We start from the raw sequence: 23,876 nt of genomic DNA, 5'->3' as shown, positions 1-23,876 counted from the left end.
GTCATTGTGTGATCCGGCCATGCCGAAGGAAGAGTGCCAGATCCAGAGATCTTGTGAGGGCACGGCCTCAAGTATGACAGTGCAAGATCTGACATGGCCCTTATACTGCCCTTGCCAAGCAGAAGGGTAGTTCTTCCACTCACAGTGCATGCAGTCTATACTGCCAAGCATCCCTGGGAAGCCCTTGCTGGCATTCATCGCCAACAAGCGGGTTGTATCTTGAGGAGTCGGCTCTCTCAAGTACTCAGGGCCAAACACAGCAATCACAGCCTGGAAGAACTTGTACATGGAGTCTAGGCATGTAGACTCGCTCATGCAGACGTACTCATCAATGAGATCACCGGGCACTCCATATGCATCCAGACGGCTGCAGTGCATTTCTGATAAGATGAGAAGCCAATCTTTCCCAGGGCATCCTCTTTACACTCGAAATAGTCCTCGTATCCGACCACCCCCTCTCTAATACGGTTGAAAAGATGCCTACTCATACGAAAACGCCGCCGAAATTTCTAATGTTTGAACAGCGGGTAGGTTGTGTCAAAGTAGTCCTTCCAAAGAAGAAAATGACCACTCTCTCAGTTACGATTCAACGTCGGAAGGTGCCCCTGGATGGAGCCATGGAACAATGGCCGCTGGCTATTAAGGTGGTGATGGACCAACACGTCAGTCAAGATCTCCTCCACCTCATCAGACGAGGAATCGTCGGAGTCACAAAGGAAATTATGGAAAAAGAACTCGTCGGTGGATTCCATTTTGTACCTTGGCAAACTGTCGAACAGTTTGCGGGCGTCGACGAAGGAGCCAGCCGGCGAAGGGAGGCGCGCTTCCCTTGGACTAGGTGGCTAGCCTGGAGGCGTCCGACGACCGTGCCGGCGTTAGGAAGAAGGAGCTGGCCGGGGCGGCGAGGCGGCTTCCTGGCCGCGACGGCGTCGGGGAGGTGGGGTGGGAAGCTTTCGGTGCCCTTGCGGCGAGATGGTGGTGGTGGTGACGTGGGAGGTGGCGGTGTTGGGAAGAGATGTTGCGGCACCGGCTGCTGGCAGATGCACTGGAAAATGGGTGGCGACGGTGTCGCGGCGGAGGCGTGTGAGGGTTTGCTGTTGGAATGGGAGAGGATGGCCAATGTGCTGCCGACTAGCAGGCCATGGGAGGAGTAGGCGGGCGCCGCGCGCGTCCGTTTTGTCTCTGCGCCGACGCAAACGATGCTCAAAATTGGGTTAGAAATGGGTCGGCGGGCGTACGGAAAGCGGACGCGCGCCGTTTGGGTCAACGCGTTGGGCCGATTTTTCTGTCCGCGTCGACTCAAACGAATGCGCGCATACGAAATGAGTTGGCGCATTGGAGTTGCTCTTATGATTCATCTGGTCTTAATTTTGAAGAAAAACTTGCATCCACTCAAATCTCTTGATAGAATTTCTTTATTTTGCTTATGCAGCACCGTAGTTTTCTAATCATGCTTCATCACTGGCACTAGGGCTCCTCTCTCCTAGGTGCACACTTTAATTAAAGTTCATAAAGTCCAGGAGGAGACGGAGAGATGAGATTCCAAATCCCTCTCTTTATCTTTTTCTTTTCCTTAGACGCAGAATATTATTTAGGAAAAAGAAGATCCTTTCTCCGCATCTGTATGAAACGAGTAGGCGATGCGTGGAATCGAATGCGTTGCTTTTGCATGGAGTTGTGCAGTGCAGATCTGGTTGAGGGGTGCGTTGAGTCAGGAAAGGCGAAAAGGCAGAAGCCATCCAAGCCGACCATTCCCTTTCTTTGTCCCCATCCTGCCGCCCACTATGCACATGACCATCACTTGAACACGTATACAAAAGCAACACACACTCGTCTGCACAAAAACCCACTAGACCTGAAGCAAAACATTCAGGAAGGATACTGTTGTGATCTAGCGTCAGGTATCTCTCAAAGAAAGGGTTAAATTTCCAGAAATCCAATTTGCCTCTAGGAAGGAAGCATATGTTCGTGCGCGTCAAAAATGTATTTTGCAATGTAAAAATAATAATAATAAAAAGATGTGTTCATTGTCATACTCAAATGCTACCCGCAAATTTTTAGGGGCAAAACTTAAGCATTTTGATTTGTGTGAAAAAACAAGTCCAATGTCGAATGTTATCTCCAATGTTACACTATTTTATTTTTTCACCGACCAAGCACTGCTGGCCATTTCACATTAAAATTGTCCAGCACACTGGTTACACTAACATGAACATCTACACATAAATTCATGATTTTTAAAATTTATTTAGTATTTATTTTGAATTTACTGTTCATCTGGTAGCATATGCTTCCTAGAGCTAAAACGATCATCTCGAATTTCAGTTAAAAGCATCAAAATCTGGTACAAAGTAGAACATCGAGGATGTGGTATACTGGTATGTGTAGAGTGGTTCATATGATCGTGATAATTTTTATGAAAATGATCCAAATCTATTATCAAAGTTGACTGAAAGTACAAAGCACCTCAAACGTAATAAAAATCACATCGAGATTTCGATACCACCGAACAACCACCACCATCGCCAGAACAAGCCGTTGATGCGCCGCTGTTAAAGCTCCTTTATCAGAGCCAGCTTGACCTTGTCAATGACAACCACAAAATCTTTGTGCATGTGCCCCTAAGGACCAGCGCTCTAGAACCACAGTCATTAACTCTGTCCCCATATCTCTGGGTTGTGCGCAAATCCCCATATCCAGCCCATTTATGGGGCAGACACGCCCAGTCAGTCCTCCACGTAGGACACGACCCGGGCGGATGATAGTGCTTTGTTGAGTTTTTTAGTCCTTGTAGGTGCAGCGCTCGGGCGGATGGCGGTGCTTCTTCTTCAAGTTTGTCTTGCAGGTTCTGATCCTCCTCGAGTCCGTCCATTTAGATGTAGTCAACAGAGCTCTGGCATAGATTCCCGCCGTCTCCTTCGAACGGTGAGGTTAGGGTTTTCGTCGTGTGGCGAGATTTGATGTCAGGTTCTTCAGATCTATTAAAGAGTTCAAAGGTAATGCTCTTATTAAAATCGAGTGACCAAATTGTCCTCCCAGATGTACAGGAAGGATATGGGGGGATCACTCGTGAATGCTCTTATGAACACTATTTTGATATGGCATAGTAATAAACCACGACTAGGACTATTAGATAGATAGCTTTGTCCAAACACCTTATCATCTGATTTGCTCGTCTGTTGCGATGTACATATCTGCCTAGACAACTTCATAGGATCCACTGCCCCAATAAGTGGTGACACATTATTAAAATGTGTTTTGAGTTCTGATGGAGGAGCAACCAAATATATACATACAGAACTTAAACTGACGCAAACCAACCTATGGTTGGATGGTTAGAGAAACTGTGGTATACCCAGCCCATCAGGGTTCAAGTCCTGGTGCTCGCATTTATTTCTGGATTTTATTTTAGGATTTCTGATGATGCGTATTTAGTGGGAGGAGACGTTCCCGTCGATGACGAGGTGGTTGTGTCCACGTGCGTAGATATCGACTGAAAATTGTATTCAGCCCGTCACTTTTTGTGTGTAGGTATGAACATACGCAGCCACAAAAACAAAAAGCCTAATAAGGCCAGAAGTGAGAGAGCACTCGTGAGAGATGCGATGTGCACAAACATGCATGTTTCATAAAGAGAGAGAGCTAGTGAGAGAGATTTGTGATATGTGCATGCATGTGAAAAAATGAGAGAGAGAATGCATTCATGTACACAAACAACGACAAAATTTGCACATAATTTACACTTAAATTGCGCTTTTTCACGGTATGCAAAAATAAGCATATAATAGTGGAATATTCTAAAAAAATGCTAAGAAGGAATGAATTAGTGACATTTTTATTACCCTTAAAGAGGAAAGAACATAAAATAATGGACGCGACTAACGACCAGACGGTATGAAATTAACAATAGTTACGTACGATCAATCTCCACCTGGCTCCCGTGACCTGTGGACACTAACTGTGGACACTAACAATACACATGCAGTGCAAACTCCATGCGAATGTAGAATCCCTCCAGTTGGATAATAGTTACATGCAAGAAAAAATAAAAAAAAATTGATGTCATCAAAGATTTCATCTAAAAAAGTACTCAAAACATTTTGTAGCTCAAACCGTCGCTCCGATTGAAAAACTGTTTTCACACAAAAGATTCGTTACGACGAGATCTTCGAAACTAGATCCCATGTTGGTATGTTTCGACGATTTTTTTCGTGTCAGAAGTTACCAGACCCAGACTAAGTAAGTTATCACGTATATGATACATAAGTTACCATCTTATTTATATAGAAATTACCGGGGCATAAAAAATGGTCCTCCAATTATCCCATATGCAAATGATTCAGAATAGCGAAAAGTTGATGTCATCCTTGATTCCCTCATATTTTCAAACTTCAAAAACGTTTTTTAGCTCAAACCTTCTGTCCGATCAAAAATCGTTTTTGCATAAAAAGCACGCCGTGAAAAGGGCACCGAAACTAGATTGTAAGTTGATATGTTCCGAAGACTTTTATTTCGGATCAAAAGTTACCACTTCTGGGCTAAGTAATTTATCACACATGTTTTACATATGTTACCACGTTGTTTACACAGATATTACCGGGGCACAAACCTCATAACCTTCTTATCAGCTCAGATTAAAGTTACTGCAGTGATTGTGCAAGCGTTATCACGTATACGATGTATATAGTACCAAATTTTTTACACAAAAGTTGTTGGGGTACGTTTTTAAACAACCCCCTCGCCAAAGTTATCAGGACCGAGGCACATAAGTTATCATGTATGAGTTATCATGCTATTCACAGAGAAGTTATCGAGAGGATATTTCATCAACCCCTCCCCCCATGCCAAAGTTATCAGGACCGAGGTACACAAGTTATCAGGTCTGTGATATGTGAGTTACCATGCTATTCCCATAAAAGTTAATGGTGGTATATTTCATCAACCCCCGCTCCCCACACACACATCCCATGCCAAAGTTATCAGGACCGGGGTACATAAGTCATCAAGTGTGCGATGTGTGAGTTACCATATTATTCACAGAAAAATTAACGGTGATATATTTCATCAACCCCCCCACCCCCAACCCCCCACACACGTCTCATGCCAAAGTTATCAGCACCGAGGTACATAAGTTATCAGGTGTGCGATGTGTGAGTTACCATGCTATTCACACAAAAGTTAACGATGGTATATGATACGTCTCCGTCGTATCTATAATTTTTGATTGTTCCATGCCAATATTCTACAACTTTCATATACTTTTGGCAACTTTTTATACTATTTTTGGGACTAACTTATTGATCCAGTGCCCAGTGCCAGTTCCTGTTTGTTGCATGTTTTTTCTTTCATAGAAAATCCATATCAAACGGAGTCCAAACGGGATAAAAATGGACGGAGATTTTTTGGAATATATGTGATTTTTGGGAAGTGAAATCAACGCGAGACGATGCTCGAGGGGCCCACGAGGCAGGGGCCCCCCAGTGGGGCAGGCGCACCCCTGACCCTCGTGGCCACCCCGTAAGGCGGTTGGTACCTTTCTTTCGCCGCAAGAAAGCTAATATCCGGATATAGATCGTATTAAAATTTCAGCCCAATCGGAGTTACGGATCTCCGGGAATATAAGAAACGGTGAAAGGGTAGAATCTGGGAACGCAGAAACAGAGAGAGACAGAGAGACAGATCCAATCTCGGAGGGGCTCTCGCCCCTCCCACGCCATGGAGGCCATGGACCAGAGGGGAAACCCTTCTCCCATCTAGGGAGGAGGTCAAGGAAGAAGAAGATGGAGGGGGGCTCTCTCCCCCTCGCTTCCGGTGGCGCCGGAGTGCCACCGGGGGCCATCATCATCATCGCAATCTTCACCAACAACTTCACCACCATCATCACCAACTCTTCCCCCCTCTATGCAGCGGTGTAACCTCTCTCTTACCCGCTGTAATCTCTACTTAAACATGGTGCTCAATGCTATATATTATTTCCCAATGATGTATGGCTATCCTATGATGTTTGAGTAGATCCGTTTTGTCCTATGGGCTATTTGATGATCAAGATTGGTTTGAGTTGCATGTTTTATTATTGGTGCTATCCTATGGTGCTCTCCGTGTCACGCAAGCGTGAGGGATCCCCGCTGTAGGGTGTTGCAATATGTTCATGATTCGCTTATAGTGTGTTGCGTGAGTGACTGAAACACAAACCCGAGTAAGGGGGTTGTTGCGTATGGGATAAAGAAAACTTGATGCTTTAATGCTATGGTTGGGTTTTACCTTAATGATCTTTAGTAGTTGCGGATGCTTGCTAGAGTTCCAATCATAAGTGCATATGATCCAAGTAGAGAAAATATGTTAGCTTATGCCTCTCCCTCAAATAAAATTGCAATAATGATTACCGCTCTAGTTATCGTTTGCCTAGCACTACAAAAAAATACACTTTCGTGATGATACATGTTTGTCATAGTAGGCCGCGTTTTTTTCATCAATGTACATCCATGACAATTTTATGACAGAATCAAGATAGTCATACCTGTGATGTCATCGAAGTGTTCCATGACATTACCAAAATTATCATCACGGAAGTGTGCACTTCCATGATGATAAATCGCGCGTCACAGAAGTGCTTTCGTCAAGGGTGACCGACACGTGGCATCCACCGTAACGGAACGCCGTTAAGCTATCAGGTTGGGTTTTGGATCCGATAACCCGTTAACAGCCCCGACCAATGGGGATTTTTCCATGTGTAAAATTATCATTGGCTAGAGGAAACACGTGTCGGCTCATCGTTGGAACAGATGTCATCCACTCATTGGACAGAAGGCGTCTATGATACGTCGACACGTGGCACGGCCCAACAGAGGCCCATTCCTGTGAAAAGGCCGGCCCGTTTGACTTGGTCAAAAGGTGGCGGGTCGGCCCATGGAAAGTCTGTTAACGGCCTGTTCGCATATAGCCCATTTACAGCCCGCTAACCCAAGGACCGTTATGCCCTATCCGAATTAGGCCCAGTAGCGTCATCTGGACCATCCAATATGATTCCAACCCGTTTTCACTTCTGGCCCATGTATGGCCCATGACGTATTTCGGCCCATATGAGGCCCGATCTAACTCTTGGCCTATTAACAGCCCGTGGTGAAACTGGCCCGTAATGAACAGTGTATCACTTTACATACCCATTAACGGCCCATGGTGAAACTGGCCCGTAATGAACAGTGTATCACTTTATACCCATTAACGGCCCTTTATTCCGTTGGGTCGTTTCCAGCCCATGTTATCTTTCGGCCTTCTCAGAGCCCATTTATTCTTGGGCTCATTTCCAGCATTCGTTTACTTACGACCCGTTACCGTCATTTTCTACTTGTGGGCCAAATTCAGCCCATGGTTATAGTCGGCCCGTTTGTGGTCCGTTAATACGTTGGGCCATTTTCATAGCGTCATCAAATACAGCCTATTAACGATGGCCCGTTATGGTCGGCCCATGAACAGACAATTCCAACTCTAGCCCGTTTACGGCCATAATGCAGCCTGTTATTGGCCCATGTTTGGCCAATCGATCATACGACCCGTATAAGACCCATTGATGATACGGCCTGTAGAAGGCCCATTGTTTCTACGACCCGTAGAAGGCCCATTGTTTCTACGGCCTGTAGAAGGGCCACTATTTCTACGGCCCGTAGGAGGCCTAGTGTCACTACAGTAAATATTAGCTCATGGTTATTGTGGCCTAGTTTTAAAAAATAGGTTATTGCAGCCACTAGCAAACCGCGGAAAAAGAACTACACTGACTACAAGCAAACAAATAAACAAGACAACAAGGAAATAAATAAGCAAGCAACTTATGCTAGGCTATCACGGCTATTACACATATTACATCCACTGGGCATCAAAGTTCGCCACCAGTGCAAATATAGGGAACAAAGCAGCATATAAACGCCACAGCAAAACAAGTCCAGAACTGAAACCACTTCAGAAGAGTTCAAGAAACAATATCCTGGGTACTCATAATGCTGGCAAGATGCTTAGCAAGCTTATTAACTTTCTCTTGTTTAGCGCTTAAATCCTCCAGCGCTTGCTGTTGCACAAGAAAGTACACATCTGAATTCTGCAGGGACTTCCTCAGTCCTTCGGCTTCTTACCGCAGCACAGCTGACTGATGCCTTTCAGCTTGTAGCTGAGACTGAAGAAGCCGAAGTGATTCAGGTAGCGACTTCGAAGAGCTTGTGCCAGCGGTACTGGCCAGTAACTCGAACACTACATCAATGCAGGACTGTCTACAAGATGGTTTTTATCACCTTTCTTGGAGACCAACAGGGTTGTCTCACTATCTTGAATCTTATCTGCATTACTTTCTCTACCATTGCATAGTGGGGTGCTCTTCTCCAATATTCTATTTGCATACTACAAGAGAAACAAGCAGACACATCACAGGTTTAGCTTGTAGTATACGAAACTCATTTTGGTAAACCGGTTTAGTAGTAAGGTGGACAGGGTAACAACATGAAACAAACATATATCTATGTACTATGGTCACTGTATTGTCCATATCATTCTAGTTTATGTTCCCTAATCAAGATAGAGACACAGTTCAACTCATATATTTTTAAGACACAGCAGCATAGACAGAATATAAGTGTGAGAAACTACACAACATTGGCAGCACTTATAATGTGCATCACATGAGAACATAACTATTTATACAGCTTAAACTGAAGTCAACATAGAGCAAGAAGTTAGAACATCAATCCAGTTAAAGAAATAGGTTTAAAACATACCTGTTACGCCATTGGAGTCTCAATTGGATCTTTCAAATTCGAAAATAGTTGGTATGAGTAAATACAGTGATGCAACAGCAGAGGAGTATGGACCATAGCTACGGAATCTGACATGAGAACAGTTGCTCTTCTGCTTTAAACGTGGAGTTTGGGTTAGCTGTGGTGGTCTTCGTGCTTTGGGCATTGCAGTAGCTTTACAAACTGCTCGTGTGGGGGTACTCTGTGGTGGACATGGTGCTTTGTCAACTATAAGTGGGTTACTATTCGATGGGGTTGCGGTTAGATGGGTTGTAGTTGGTTCTCTGCCCAACAGTGTAAGTGTGCAATCTGGAAGAGTCTCGATTATGTGTGGTGGGGCTAGTTTGTGGGCCAGTACAACCATGGTTCTATCTGCATCGACGGGTAGCACTGTCTTTTGTGAAGAACGGGTTTTTTCTCCCTTAGATACTGCCATCACCCCCTCCAATTCAAATGGCCGATAAACAAGAAAAGAAATTGAATGTACAGACATTGTATGATAGACAGGTGTGGTAATTCACATATATGTTGTCTAACCAAATAGGACAGCATGACACAATTTCACATATATGATGCCTAACTAAACAGGATAGCATGACACAGTTTTAGATATATGATGGATAAATTAACAGGATATAATGGCATAATTCAACATATGATGAGTACCTAAACAGGATGCCATGACAAAACTATATGATGTCTTTCTAAAATAGGTTGGGATGAAATAATTCACATACATGTTGTCTAAGTATACATGATGGCATGATATAATTGACATAATTGATTCATATACTAAGCAGCCGGCACTCGCATGTATGATCTCTAAACTAAGCAGATAGAATTCAATATTGTGCATATGATGTCTAAACTAAGCAATGCAAGACACCATATGCATCATATGAGAAATATAAACATTGCAACTTAGAGCATACACCTCAGGTGGGATATAGGACTGGTCATCTGTCTCTGAATCCTCCTCTGAGGAGCTCCCTGTAACCATTGAGATATATGCTTCAACAGGTACCATTGCCTGCTCTGAAGACCTTGTTTTCACTCCAGATTTTTCCATAACCGGCTCAAATGGATGATACACATGAAGAGTAGTTCAATATACACAGATTGTCGACAAATGGAATACGTAATGAAAAAAATATGGCATGAGATAATTCACATATATGATGCCTGGCTCCATGGCGGTGCATAATTCACATATATGATAACTAGCTGAAAAACATGGCATTGCACAATTCACATATCTGATATAGAAAGCAAACAGGAGGCATTCACACAAAGCATGTCTAATCTAAGCAGATGGCATGGCAATGCAAGACACCATATGCATGATATGAGCAATATAACCCAGCCAAATTAGAGCATGCACCTTGGGGGGGATACGACTGGTCATCTCTCTCTCTCTCTCTGAATCCTCCTCTGAGGAGCTATCTGTAACAAGCAAGAAATCTGCATCGACAGGTAGCACTGACTGCTCAGAAGACCTTGTTTTCACTCCAGATTTTCCCATGACCGACTCAAATGGCTGATGCACAGGAAGAGTAGATGAATGTATAAACATTGTTGACAAATGGAATACATTATGGAAAAAAATATGGCACGATACAATTCACATATACGATGACTGGCTAAACAGGATGGCATTGCATGATTCACGTATATGATGCCTAGCTAAAGAAGATGGCATTGCATAATTCCCATATACTCCCTCTGTTCCTAAATATTTGTCTTTTTAGAGATTTCAAATGGACTACCACATACGGATGTATATAGACATATTTTAGAGTGTAGATTCACTCATTTTGTTCCGTATGTAGTCACTTGTTGAAATCTCTAAAAAGACAAATATTTAGGAATGGTGGGAGTATGATATAGAAACCAAACAGGTGGCATTCACACAAAGCAAATCTAAACTAAGTCGATGACATATAAGATGTATAATGTAAGCAATGCAAAGCGCCATATGCATGATATGACCAACATCAACATGCCAGGTTAGAGCAAACACCTCAGGTGGTAAACAGGCGTGGTCGGCTCCTTCTGAATCTCCATCTGAACAGTTATCTTCCTCTAGAATACAATCTGGAAATGCAGGAGGGGGGGGGGGCACTTCGCCCACCATGGAGCGGCGTCTGCATGACATTATATTCGCACGCAACGGTCTTCTCTTTTTCTCTACATGTTCAGTACGATTGTGTACAATATCTGACATGCGTAATAAAAAAATAGTTAGATTTTGTAAGGCCTAAGGGGTGCATGCAAAAATCAAGATTGATGGTAGCAAACAAGTGGATGGATCCAAAACTAATGATAGCAGATAGATTATAGCTTCAGTTTAAAAAGATAGACAATGGATCATCTATGGTTTGTTGCCCACCCAACATGAACCACATAGAAGACCCCAGATGAACCAGATAGTAGACAGATACTATTCGTTGCTGGCTCGATATGAGACCCATGGGCAATTCAAAACTCAAGATTGAACGATAAAGTAGCAGGTAATAATAACCGATGTATAACGTAAGCAAACACGAAAGACTACGACGTCTCTTCCGGAACTGTGTGGTCCTTAGGTTCATCTGCTCAGTCGATGATGGTAATGCAGTTGGCGTGGCTGCCGGCAACGGGGAAGATGATGTGAGGCGGCGAAAGGAACTCTGCTGCAGTGAACGCTTCTGTCAATGGTGCACCTCAGGTGGGGTGGATGACGGCACGGCAGGAGCAGGACATAACACACAAAGTTTTCTTTGACGCATATCTGAAAATGAAGTAAATTTGTAAGGGTTCCTTAGAATTGGTGGATTCTATAAACGCAGGGACATGAAAAACATAGGAATAGGATAGGAATGCACGTGCAAAACAGAGCATTTGGAAATAGGATTTCAGTCAACCTGGGCGTTTGGCTCACATGAATTGGAAGAATAGAGGAATGGAGAAACAAAGTGATGCGACGAGTGTACAACCTCTTTGGCATAGCCTTGTGGACCTCAGCATCATTGGGTTGGACGTGGAGGATGGTGGTGATGCTGGTGTGACTGTCGGAGGCGGGGAAGAAGATCCGAGGCCTCTGGAAATGGCGCCAAGGGTACTGCTCCGCTATGATGGACGGTTCCGTCGTTGGAGCAGCTCCTCTAAGGTGTACGGCGACGAGGCTGAAGCATGACAAGACAAACAATGTTAATATGAAGTGGGACCCTAATATCATCTGAAATAGATGATGTAAAATACATCACCAAAAAGTGCTAGATGTAAAATGCATCATCCGCGCCACGGCCGCTCCGACAGATGCTGTAAGTACTGTTCACTCTGAACTTAACTGAAGAAAATGAACTTCACAGTCGAAACTGAATTTTACTGTCGAAACTGATTGAACTAGTAACAGAGCATTGCAATAGATGTTTAGGGCGTTCGAGCACTATTAGCAGAGAAGCAGTGATCTAAATCAGCAGACGCTCGAGCAGGGAACACACTAGCAGAGAGCAAGTCGTGCAGTAGCACCGCGAGCGAGTGCTAAAGCAGCAACTCCTGTAGCTGCCGAAGGTCGTGCAGCAGCAGCAGCGCAAGCGAGAGCAAGAGCAGAGTAGCAGCACGAACGAAAGCAGGAGCAGGGCAGCAGCGCGACCGACAGCAAGAACAGAGCCGTAGAGCGAGCGAGAGTCGGAGCAGCTGCAGCTAGTGCCGTTGTGGAAGTCGCCGCCGAGGAAGCAACGGCATGGGGGAGAGACGCCGTGGATGATGTGGCCGGCGACGGCGCCGTCGATGGAGACACGCCATGTCTGCTCGGTATCAAGCACCGGCAGCCCCGTGAGATCGAATAAAAGATAAAATGCAGCGGTGAGTGCAGAACCTCCTTGGTGGCGCCGAGTTGGCCTCGCCTTCATCGGAGGAATTGGTGAGGGTGCTGCGGTTCCGGTGGGGCAGGTCAAGACGGCGCTGTGGGGATTGAGGTGGCGTGATAGAGGAGGCGAACGTCGGGGCAGATCCTTGGAGGTGGAGGACGGGGTGGCTGATCCGGCAGGACGACGAGATCGACAACGGATCCTCATCCGGTGCGGTGGATGAGGGATGGCAAGCTGTTGCGGTCGACGACGTAGTCGGGGAAGAGTCTCCGGCTGGGCGGCGGTCGGGAGGACGACGGAGGAGCATGAGGTTTCACGGGTTTTGGCGGCCTCGGTGTATGAATGGGGGGGGGGGGAAGGGGGAGGGGGGAGCCAAGCTTAGGGACACGCTTGTCCGAAATGTAGGGTAAGTTACCAGCGTACCCCCACCGGTTTTGACACTGCTACGTGGAGCTTCATTTCCGGCTGAGGGGGTAGAAGGGGGATTTCGCGTGTCAGGGCTGCGGGAGCGATTTCGGATGAGGAGGGAGTTCTTGCGCGCATCCAAATTTTGGGATAATAAGGCGCGGCGCAGGTTAAAGAAGCGGGGATTTCAAAGCAGGTGAGACAAAAGATACTCGAGCTTGAAAATTTCGGGATAACAATGTGCGGATTCCTTGTTCGACAGAACAAACTTAACGTGTAAAAAACAATTCATACAAGACACAAGAGAGTCATGTCCCCTTTTACTATATTGCTATAGATGCCATTGAAAAACTACAAGAAAAATGTAAAAAAATTCGAGTGAACAAGATTACCCTGCATAGTACCAAATATATTAGCACTTCCTTCAACAACAACAAAAAACAAATCAATTCCCACCAAAGAAAGAGTAATGTCCCTTTTTATATGATTACAGATGCCATGATCTCGAATTTCAATTTTTGAATCCACGTTATGTTGAATTCGAATACATCGTTAGGTGACCTTGCGGTTTATAATTGATGTAGTCATACATTTTGATCTTCCATCATATATGAACATTTTACTCCACCATGTGAACATATATATTGTCATCTACCATATGAACTAAATTTGAATCAATTTTCCTTATTTGGATACTATTGTTGTCAAGTTATACAATAATTTAAATATTATCTTGATAACAAAAAACATACATATAGCAGTAATCATATTTCACTATGAACTACATGTACCATACGCTCTCCAATCCAAATATTTGTATCCCTTTTATGTTGAATTCAAATCATAGTACATTATTGGTCTAGGTAGCGAGATGTTTGGGATAATCTAAACCCTGTTTTCATACGCATAATTTTTGGCTGAATTGGGACAAGTTTTGGTACAAGCCTCTTGCAAAACCGGAGATTCTCTCAACAAGCCTCGTGGTTCCGAGAGGGAACGTGTCACCTTTGTGTGCGAAACAATATACGCTGCCTCCCCCTGATTTTGTTTACAGAGGCAACATAGAACTATATGAGTGCCCTGTTAAATTTTGGAATTATTTCGGGTTCATTTGGCCTTTTTATACATTAATTGAGTTTCTGGAATTTTAATGTGCATAATCTAAATATGAATTGCATGCACATGCTCCGGTGCACCAAAGTGGGTTGAAAACTCACATGTGTGTCCTTGGTTGAATTTTTAGGTCCCATGGAAGAAATGAGAATGAAATTCAAACATCTGGGCGTCATGACTCGGCCGAGAACATCGAGAAAATTTGATTTTAAATTCATGTAAATCCAAAAGTTGCCTGGAAATCATGAAACTTGGCATGGTGTCATGTCATGGCACTAACATGTTGTGGTAAAAAATTGGGCCGATTTGGAAGCTCGTGGTTCTAAGAGGGAACGTGCCACCTTTGAGTGTGAAACGATATACGCTGCCCCCCTTGAGTTTCTTAACAAATGCAACATAGAACTACATTAGTGCCCTGTTAAATTTTGGAATTATTCCGGGTTCGGTTGCCGTTTTTTATACATTAATTGAGTTTCTGGTCATTTAATGTGCATAAGTCAAATTTGAACTACAAGCACATGCTCTGGTGCACCAAAGTTGGTTGAAAAATCACATTTGTGTCCTCGGGTGAATTTCTAGGTCACATGCAAGAAATGAGAATAAAATTAAAACATATGGGCATTGTGGTTCGGCCAAGAACATTGAGAAACTTGATTTTTAAATTCTTGTAAATCCAAAACACGTATGAAAATCATGAAACTTGGCATGGATGTCATGTCATGGTACTACCATGTTGGGGTAAAAAACTTGGCCGAATAGGAACAGATTTTGGTATAAGCTTCTTGCAAACCGAAGCTTCTCTCAAGAAGGCTCGTGGTTCTGAGAGGGAACGTGCCACCTTTGAGTGCGAAACGATATACGTTGTCCCCCTTGAATTTATTTACAAAGGCAACATAGAACTACATGAGTGCCCTGTTAAATTTTGGAATTATTCTGGCTTCGTTTGGCCTTATTTACACATTAATTGGTTGAAAAATCACATTTGTGTCCTCAGGTGAATTTCTACTCCCTCCTTCCATCTATATAGGTCCTAATGCATTTTTCGAGGCTAACTTTGACCAAATGTTAGAGCAATAATATATGACATGCAACTTACACAAAGCATACACTAGTAGAAAAAGGGTCAAATGTGAAGCACATTAGTGCCGGTTCCAACGGCTAGCCGGGCCACTCTCATTAGTACCGGTTCGTGGCGAACCTTTAGCACCGGTTCATGCCACGAACCGGTACTAATGAGGCTGTGTCAGGCTATGGTCAGGATGGGGCCCCCACGAAGACCTTTAGTACCGGTTCATGCCATGAACCGGTACTAGAGTTTCTTAGTAAGCTGATTTTTAGTCCCACCTCGCCAAGAGAGAGGCAGTATGAGCGGTTTATAAGCCGTGAGTGCACAAACAATGATGAAGAGGCGCAATGCTCACCTGCATGTTAATTAGTTTCAAGCCTTTCGGAATAGCATAGATTGCACTGAGCTATGTGCAGTGCGGTCTACACTATTCCGAAAGGCTTGAAGCAAATTAACTAGCATTGCACCTCTTTTTTATTTTTAATAACTTATTTGAACTCCGGACTTCTTTTGTGTTCAGTATGCAGCATTCAAAGCGACATCATCAATTTCCAACATGTTCTGACATCATTTGTTGTTTTTTGGTCATTTACCTATATGTTTACAGAGCTAAATGACCGTGAAATTGAAAATCACTACAAAATGAATCCTGAAAATGTTGAAACTTGGCATGGTATCATCATATCACCCGCATAGCATGCGCGAAATAGTAGAGAGGGTCACGGCAAAAACTGGACGCACTTCGTGTACAAACTGGACAAACTCTTTCGGAGTATCAGGGTTTCAGACGAGAACTCATCTCTTACACGGCCACTTCAATGTTTTTTAAACTTATTTGAACTCTGGACTTCTTTTGTGTTCAGTATGCAGCATTCAAAGCAACATCGTCAATTTCCAACATGTTCTGACATCATTTGTTGTTTTTTGGTCATTTACCTAATTGTTTAGAGAGCTAAATGACCGTGAAATTGAAAATCACTACAAAATGAATCCTGAAAATGTTGAAACTTGGCATGGTATCATCATATCACCCGCATAGCATGCGCGAAAGAGTAGAGAGGGTCACGGCAAAAACTAGACGCACTTCGTGTACAAACTGGACAAACTCTTTCGGAGTATCAGGGTTTCGGACGAGAACTCATCTGTTACACGGCCACTTCAATGTTTTTAAAACTTATTTGAACTCCGGACTTCTTTTGTGTTCAGTATGCAGCATTCAAAGCGACGTCATCAATTTCCAACATGTTCTGACATCATTTGTTGTTTTTCGGTCATTTACCTAATTGTTTAGAGAGCTAAATGACCGTGAAATTGAAAATCACTACAAAATGAATCCTGAAAATGTTGAAACTTGGCATGGTATCATCATATCACCCGCATAACATGCGCGAAAGAGTAGAGAGGGTCACGGCAAAAACTAGACGCACTTCGTGTACAAACTGGACAAACTCTTTCGGAGTATCAGGGTTTCGGACGAGAACTCATCTGTTACACGACCACTTCAATGTTTTTTAAACTTATTTGAACTCCAGACTTCTTTTGTGTTCAGTATGCAGCATTCAAAGCAACATCGTCAATTTCCAACATGTTCTGACATCATTTGTTGTTTTTCGGTCATTTACCTAATTGTTTAGAGAGCTAAATGACCGTGAAATTGAAAATCACTACAAAATAAATCCTGAAAATGTTGAAACTTGGCATGGTATCATCATATCACCCGCATAGCATGCGCGAAAGAGTAGAGAGGGTCACGGCAAAAACTGGACGCACTTCGTGTACAAACTGGACAAACTATTTCGGAGTATCAGGGTTTCGGACGAGAACTCATCTGTTACACAGCCACTTCAATGTTTTTTAAACTTATTTGAACTCCAGACTTCTTTTGTGTTCAGTATGCAGCATTCAAAGCGACGTCATCAATTTCCAACATGTTCTAACATCATTTGTTGTTTTTCGATCATTTACCTAATTGTTTAGAGAGCTAAATGACCGTGAAATTGAAAATCACTACAAAATGAATCCTGAAAATGTTGAAACTTGGCATGGTATCATCATATCACCCGCATAGCATGCGCGAAAGAGTAGAGAGGGTCACGGCAAAAACTGGACGCACTTCGTGTACAAACTGGACAAACTCTTTCGGAGTATCAGGGTTTCGGACGAGAACTCATCTGTTACACGACCACTTCAATGTTTTCTAAACTTATTTGAACTCTGGACTTCTTTTGTGTTCAGTATGCAGCATTCAAAGCGACGTCATCAATTTCCAACATGTTCTAACATCATTTGTTGTTTTTCGATCATTTACCTAATTGTTTAGAGAGCTAAATGACCGTGAAATTGAAAATCACTACAAAATGAATCCTGAAAAGTTGAAACTTGGCATGGTATCATCATATTACCCGCATAGCATGCGCGAAAGAGTAGAGAGGGTCACGGCAAAAACTGGACGCACTTCGTGTACAAACTGGACAAACTCTTTCGGAGTATCAGAGTTTCGGACGAGAACTCATCTGTTACACGGCCACTTCAATGTTTTTTAAACTTATTTGAACTCCGGACTTCTTTTGTGTTCAGTATGCAGCATTCAAAGCGACGTCATCAATTTCCAACATGTTCTGACATCATTTGTTGTTTTTTGGTCATTTACCTAATTGTTTAGAGAGCTAAATGACCGTGAAATTGAAAATCACTACATAATGAATCCTGAAAATGTTGAAACTTGGCATGGTATTATCATATCACCCGCATAGCATGCGCGAAAGAGTAGAGAGGGTCACGGCAAAAACCGGATGCACTTAGTGTACAAACTGGACAAACTCTTTCGGAGTATCAGGGTTTCGGATGAGAACTCATCTGTTACACGGCCACTTCAATGTTTTTTAAACTTATTTGAACTCCAGACTTCTTTTGTGTTCAGTATGCAGCATTCAAAGCGACATCATCAATTTCCAACATGTTCTAACATCATTTGTTGTTTTTCGGTCATTTACCTAATAGTTTAGAGAGCTAAATGACCGTGAAATTGAAAATCACTACAAAATGAATCCTGAAAATGTTGAAACTTGGCATGGTATCATCATATCACCCGCATAGCATGCGCGAAAGTGTAGAGACGGTCACGGCAAAAACTGGACGCACTTCGTGTGCAAACTGGAAATAGAAGAAAATAAATAGAAGAAAAGAAATAATGTAGAAAATAAAAAAACTATACAAAAAAATTACTCAAAAATAAATAGAAGAAAATAAATAATGCAGAAAAGAAAAAAACTATATAAAAATACTCAAAAATAAATAGAAAAACATAAATAATGCAGAAAAGAAAAAAACTATATAAAAAATTTGTTGGCGCGCTGTCCAGTGGGCCTGCCAGACCTAGGGTGTGCAAATGCAGGCCCAGAAGGGCCAACAGGCTCACAGGGCAGCGCACCCTAGTTAATTAGGCCCAGAAGCCTGCTATATAGAGAAGCTCGAAGGAGCGGCCGTGACTGGGTTTATAAACCAGTGCGGCTGCCCTTCGCTCGGCGAGGTGGGACTAAACATTGTGCACCGCCGGTGACAGCGCACAACCCTTAGTACCGGTTGGTGGCTCCAACCGGTACTAAAGGGGGGGAGGTCTTTAGTACCGGTTCGTGGCACGAACCGGTACTAAAGGGGCCATTTCCCGCCCCTTGGCCTGGCGAAAATTGGCCTTTAGTATCGGTTGGTGGCTCCAACCGGCACTAAAGACCCCTCCTATATATATGGCACCTACGAAAAAATCAGTTTCATCGACCACCAGTAGTTCTTCTCGATCCAACTTCTTCGCCGCGCCCGTCGCCCATCGCGCGCCGCCCTCGCCGCCCCCGCCGCCCGTCGTTGCTGTCACCGCCGTCGCCCACGCCACCCGTCGTCGCCGTCACCGCCGTCGTCCACGCCACCCGTCGTCGCCGTCACCGCCGTCGCCCCCGCCACCCGTCGTTGTCGTCACCGCCCGACCCGTCACCCCCGCCGCGCCCGTACGTCGCCGCCGCCTCTCGCCCGCCGCGCCCGTCCCCGTCGTCGCCCGCCGCCGCCCGTACGCCGCCGCCCCCCGGTCGTACACACACACACACACACACAGAGAGAGAGAGAGAGAGAGACACACACACACCACACACACATACACACACATATTATTTTTACTTATTTTCTATTTTCTGTTGTTTAGATTAATGTTAGATAAATTACGTAGATAATAATGTTAGAATGTTAATGTTAGATGAATTATATGGAAAATATGTTAAATATTAATGTAAAATATATTTTACATAAATTAGAACAAGTTGAACTATTTGAATTAGTATAGCTAGATATTAATTAGGTATATATATGAGATTTGAACTAGTTGAATTAATATAACTAGTTTATTTTTAGTATGAAAATTAATAGAACAAGTTTATTTTTAGTAAAAAAATTTAGGCATATGAGATTTGATGATCTAATCAAAATATTACTATATAGAACTACCTACTTTATTTTAGTAAGAAATTAATAGAACTAGTTTAGTTTAATTAATAGAACTAGTTTATTTAGTTTAATTAATAGAACTAGTAAGTGTTTAATGTTTCACCTATATATGAACATATGTTAGATATTAATGTTAAATGTTAGATGAATTAGATATAAATTATATGTTAGATATATATTTAATTTAGCCCAAAATCTAAAAAATGGCCGCGCGCTATTTGGTGTTTCTGAGTGGCCGCGTCTGTCACACACATGCATGTGTATTTTTTGTCTCATAGCGCATGTGGGTGCTGGCATTAAATGTGTTCACACTAGTCTCATCAGTTAGAGAAAACAGATCCACGTACTTTTATTTCGGGATTTCAATTTTTTTAAAGCCATATCTTTTAAACTACACGTCGGAATTCAGTTTCGTTTTCACCGTTGGATTTATCGCGACGAGATCTTTAAAACTAGATTCCGCATGGATATGTTTCGACGAAATTTTTTTGATGCCAATTTTGGTGCTATATGATGCAACTAAAGTACTGCATTGTGCAACTTTAGTACTACATGGTGCAACTTTTTTTAAAATCAGTTGGCTTATAATTTAGTCTAGTTGTACACACATTGATGTTTAGTTGGCTTATAATATAGTCTAGTTACACACACATTGATGTTTAGCTGCCAGAAGGACTAGTTGCGCACGCATATACTCAGTTGGCTTCTAATTTAGTCTAGTTGCACACATATTGATGTTTAGTTGGCAGGACACTAGTTACACACATATACGCAATTGACACAGCAATATAGTATAGTTGCACACACATTAATATTTAGTTGACAGGACTAGTTACACACATATATGCTTAGTTGGCGGGGCAATGTAGTCTAGTTGCACACACATTGATATTTAGTTGGCAGGACTATTGACACAGACATATGCTCAGTTGGCGCGGGAATATAGTCTAGTTGCACACATATTGATGTTTAGTTGGTAGAAGGACTATTGGCACACACATATGCTCAGTTGGCACAGCATGTAGTCTAGTTGCACACATATTGATATTTAGTTGGCAGGAAGACTAGTTCGTCGAAACATCCACATGCGGGATCTACTTTTGAAGAGCACGTTGCGAGGGTTTCAACGATGAAAACAGATCTGAATTTCGACATGCGGTTTAGAAGATATGTCTTTTATAATTTTGAAAACCAAAAATTAATGCACAAAAGAGGAACGTGAGGAACATTAATGCATCGACATGCAAGCACTAGACGCATGCATGCAGCGGCTGCCCAAACAATGGGACGGGTGGCCGTTTCCTTTGTTTTCTTTTTCTAAACGTGAAAGGGACATGTACTTGACCGGCTGCTGGATTGCTCTATTGGGCAGCCGTCCGCCCTGTAGATGCGCCCTTAATTTAGTTATATGAGGTTTCATTATCTAATTAACATTTTATTATATAGAACTAGCTACCTTATTTTTAGTAAGAAAATTAATAGAACTAGTTTAGTTGAATTAATTAGTTGAACTAGTTAGTTGAATTAGTTCAATTAATTAGGTATATTTTTCGTAAGTACATAGTTGAATTAGTTCAATTAATTAGTTGAACTAGTTGAATTAACAGAATTAGTTGAATTAATGGAACTAATAAGTGTTTAATGTTTCACCTATGAACATAGGAATATCGTCTGACGACGAACACGATTTCATTATGTGCGAATACTGCGAAGACCAGCGCGGCCTGTGCGGCAGAAATTTTCTAGTTGATGATAGACGCTTCAGCATCAAGCTGGATGAGAACTTCGAAGTGGATACAGTAAGTCACAACGACAAGTCTTTTTTCGTAATTAAGCATGACTTATGCTTCATTTGCTTCAACTTTTAATTTTAATTTTTCACTATTCTACTAGCGTATCCCCTGCCATGCAAGAATTTTTGTCTTGGATAAGATAGGTTTCGGTCCTACCAAACTATGGAGGTAAAAAGAGTTTACTTGAAGGCCGAGCATGGTTATACCTTCAACGTAAAATTATACAATGCAGACACATACACCTATTTTGAATGCAGAACTTGGCAAGCACTATGCAAGGCTTATGCATTTGAGCCTGATATGGTTATCACCTTTGATATTCGTCCGGAAGATGATATTGAAGGTAATAGAGACATCTGGGTCGATGTGCAGACGCCTCCAATTCTACCATTATGTGAGTTTCTCAATCATATTTATGTCTTCGATATGAGATTATTTGAACCAGTTGAATAATTAATAGATCTCAATTTATATTGACAGCTTACTTCCAATCAAGCAAACATGTCCGGCGCTTGGTAGACCGGACTGTCCACTGTCCCGGGGCTGAACTAAACTGCGAGGAGACAAGTCATTATGTTTCATGGCTTGAGGATCTTGATGCTGTCAAGACAAATTTCTTTCCCGCACTTAGAAATGTTACTACTCAAAACGTGCGACCAATAGTGTTCGTACTGAACTATGGTCACATATATTTAGGAAAGATGGTAATATTTCTACTATTTCTCCTCAGTGCATCTTTTGCATACATTATTTTTTAAGCTAAACTTCATTGCTAAGTATGTTACTATACGATGTTCTTCAACAGGGACTCCCGATGAATATTGTGCCTGATTGGATCGAGACTAAAGGTACCATGAATATTGTTAGCTTACGGCCAAGATATCCTACAATGCACTTTAGTGCATTCAGGATTTCTAATAGCGAGGAATGCTTAATAGTAAAAGACTGGAGCAAAATTGTGAACGATCACAGAGAAGTACTAGGGGGCAGCAATCAGAAGCGCAACCCACGATTAGGAGACAGGTTCATCTGCATGCTCCAATATGATGAATCAGCAAAGCTATACATGTTCTTGAAGGAAATATGCCCTAGAGGCAATAATAAAGTTATTATTTATTTCCTTATTTCATGATAAATGTTTATTATTCATGCTAGAATTGTATTAACCGGAAACATAATACATGTGTGAATACATAAACAAAAAGAGTGTCACTACTATGCCTCTACTTGACTAGCTCATTAATCAAAGATGGTTATGTTTCCTAACCATAGACAAAGAGTTGTTATTTGATTAACGGGATCACATCATTAGGAGAATGATGTGATTGACTTGACCCATTCCGTTAGCTTAGCACTCGATCGTTTAGTATGTTGCTATTGCTTTCTTCATGACTTATACATGTTCCTATGACTATGAGATTATGCAACTCCCGTTTACCGGAGGAACACTTTGTGTGCTACCAAACGTCACAACATAACTGGGTGATTATAAAGGAGCTCTACAGGTGTCTCCAAAGGTACATATTGGGTTGGCGTATTTCGAGATTAGGATTTGTCACTTCGATTGTCGGAGAGGTATCTCTGGGCCCTCTCGGTAATGCACATCACATAAGCCTTGCAAGCATTGCAACTAATGAGTTAGTTGCGCGATGATGTATTACAGAACGAGTAAAGAGACTTGCCGGTAACGAGATTGATCTAGGTATTGAGATACCGACGATGGAATCTCGGGCAAGTAACATACCGATGACAAAGGTAACAACGTATGTTGTTATGCGGTCTGACCGATAAAGATCTTCATAGAATATGTAGGAGCTAATATGAGCATCCAGGTTCCGCTATTGGTTATTGACTGGAGATGTGTCTCGGTCATGTCTACATTGTTCTCGAACCGGTAGGGTCCGCACGCTTAAGGTTTCGATGACAGTTATATTATGAGTTTATGAGTTTTGATGTACCAAAGGAGTTCGGAGTCCCGGATGAGATCGGGGACATGACGAGGAGTCTCGAAATGGTCGAGACGTAAAGATCGATATATTGGACGACTATATTCGGACATCGGAAAGGTTCCGAGTGGTTCGAGTATTTTTCGGAGTACCGGGGAGTTACAGGAATACGGGAGAAGAAGTATATGTGCCTTATTGGGCTTTAGGGGAGAGGGAGAGGCAGGCCGCGCGCCCCCCCAAGGCCTAGTACGAATTGGACTAGGGGGAGGGCTGCGCCCCCTCCTTCCTTCTCTTCCTTCTTCCCCTTCCTTGTCTCCTACTCCTACTACATGGAAGGACTCCTAGTCGGACTAGGAAAAGGGGAATCCTACTCCCGGTGGGAGTAGGACTCCCCTAGGGCGCGCCATAGAGAGGGCCGGCCCTCCCCTCCTCCACTC

This window comes from Triticum aestivum, chromosome 5A (genome assembly GCF_018294505.1).
Source record: "Triticum aestivum cultivar Chinese Spring chromosome 5A, IWGSC CS RefSeq v2.1, whole genome shotgun sequence".
Lineage (NCBI taxonomy): Eukaryota > Viridiplantae > Streptophyta > Magnoliopsida > Poales > Poaceae > Triticum > Triticum aestivum.
The sequence above is the reverse complement of the archived record's forward strand: the minus strand, read 5'-3'. Positions refer to the sequence as shown.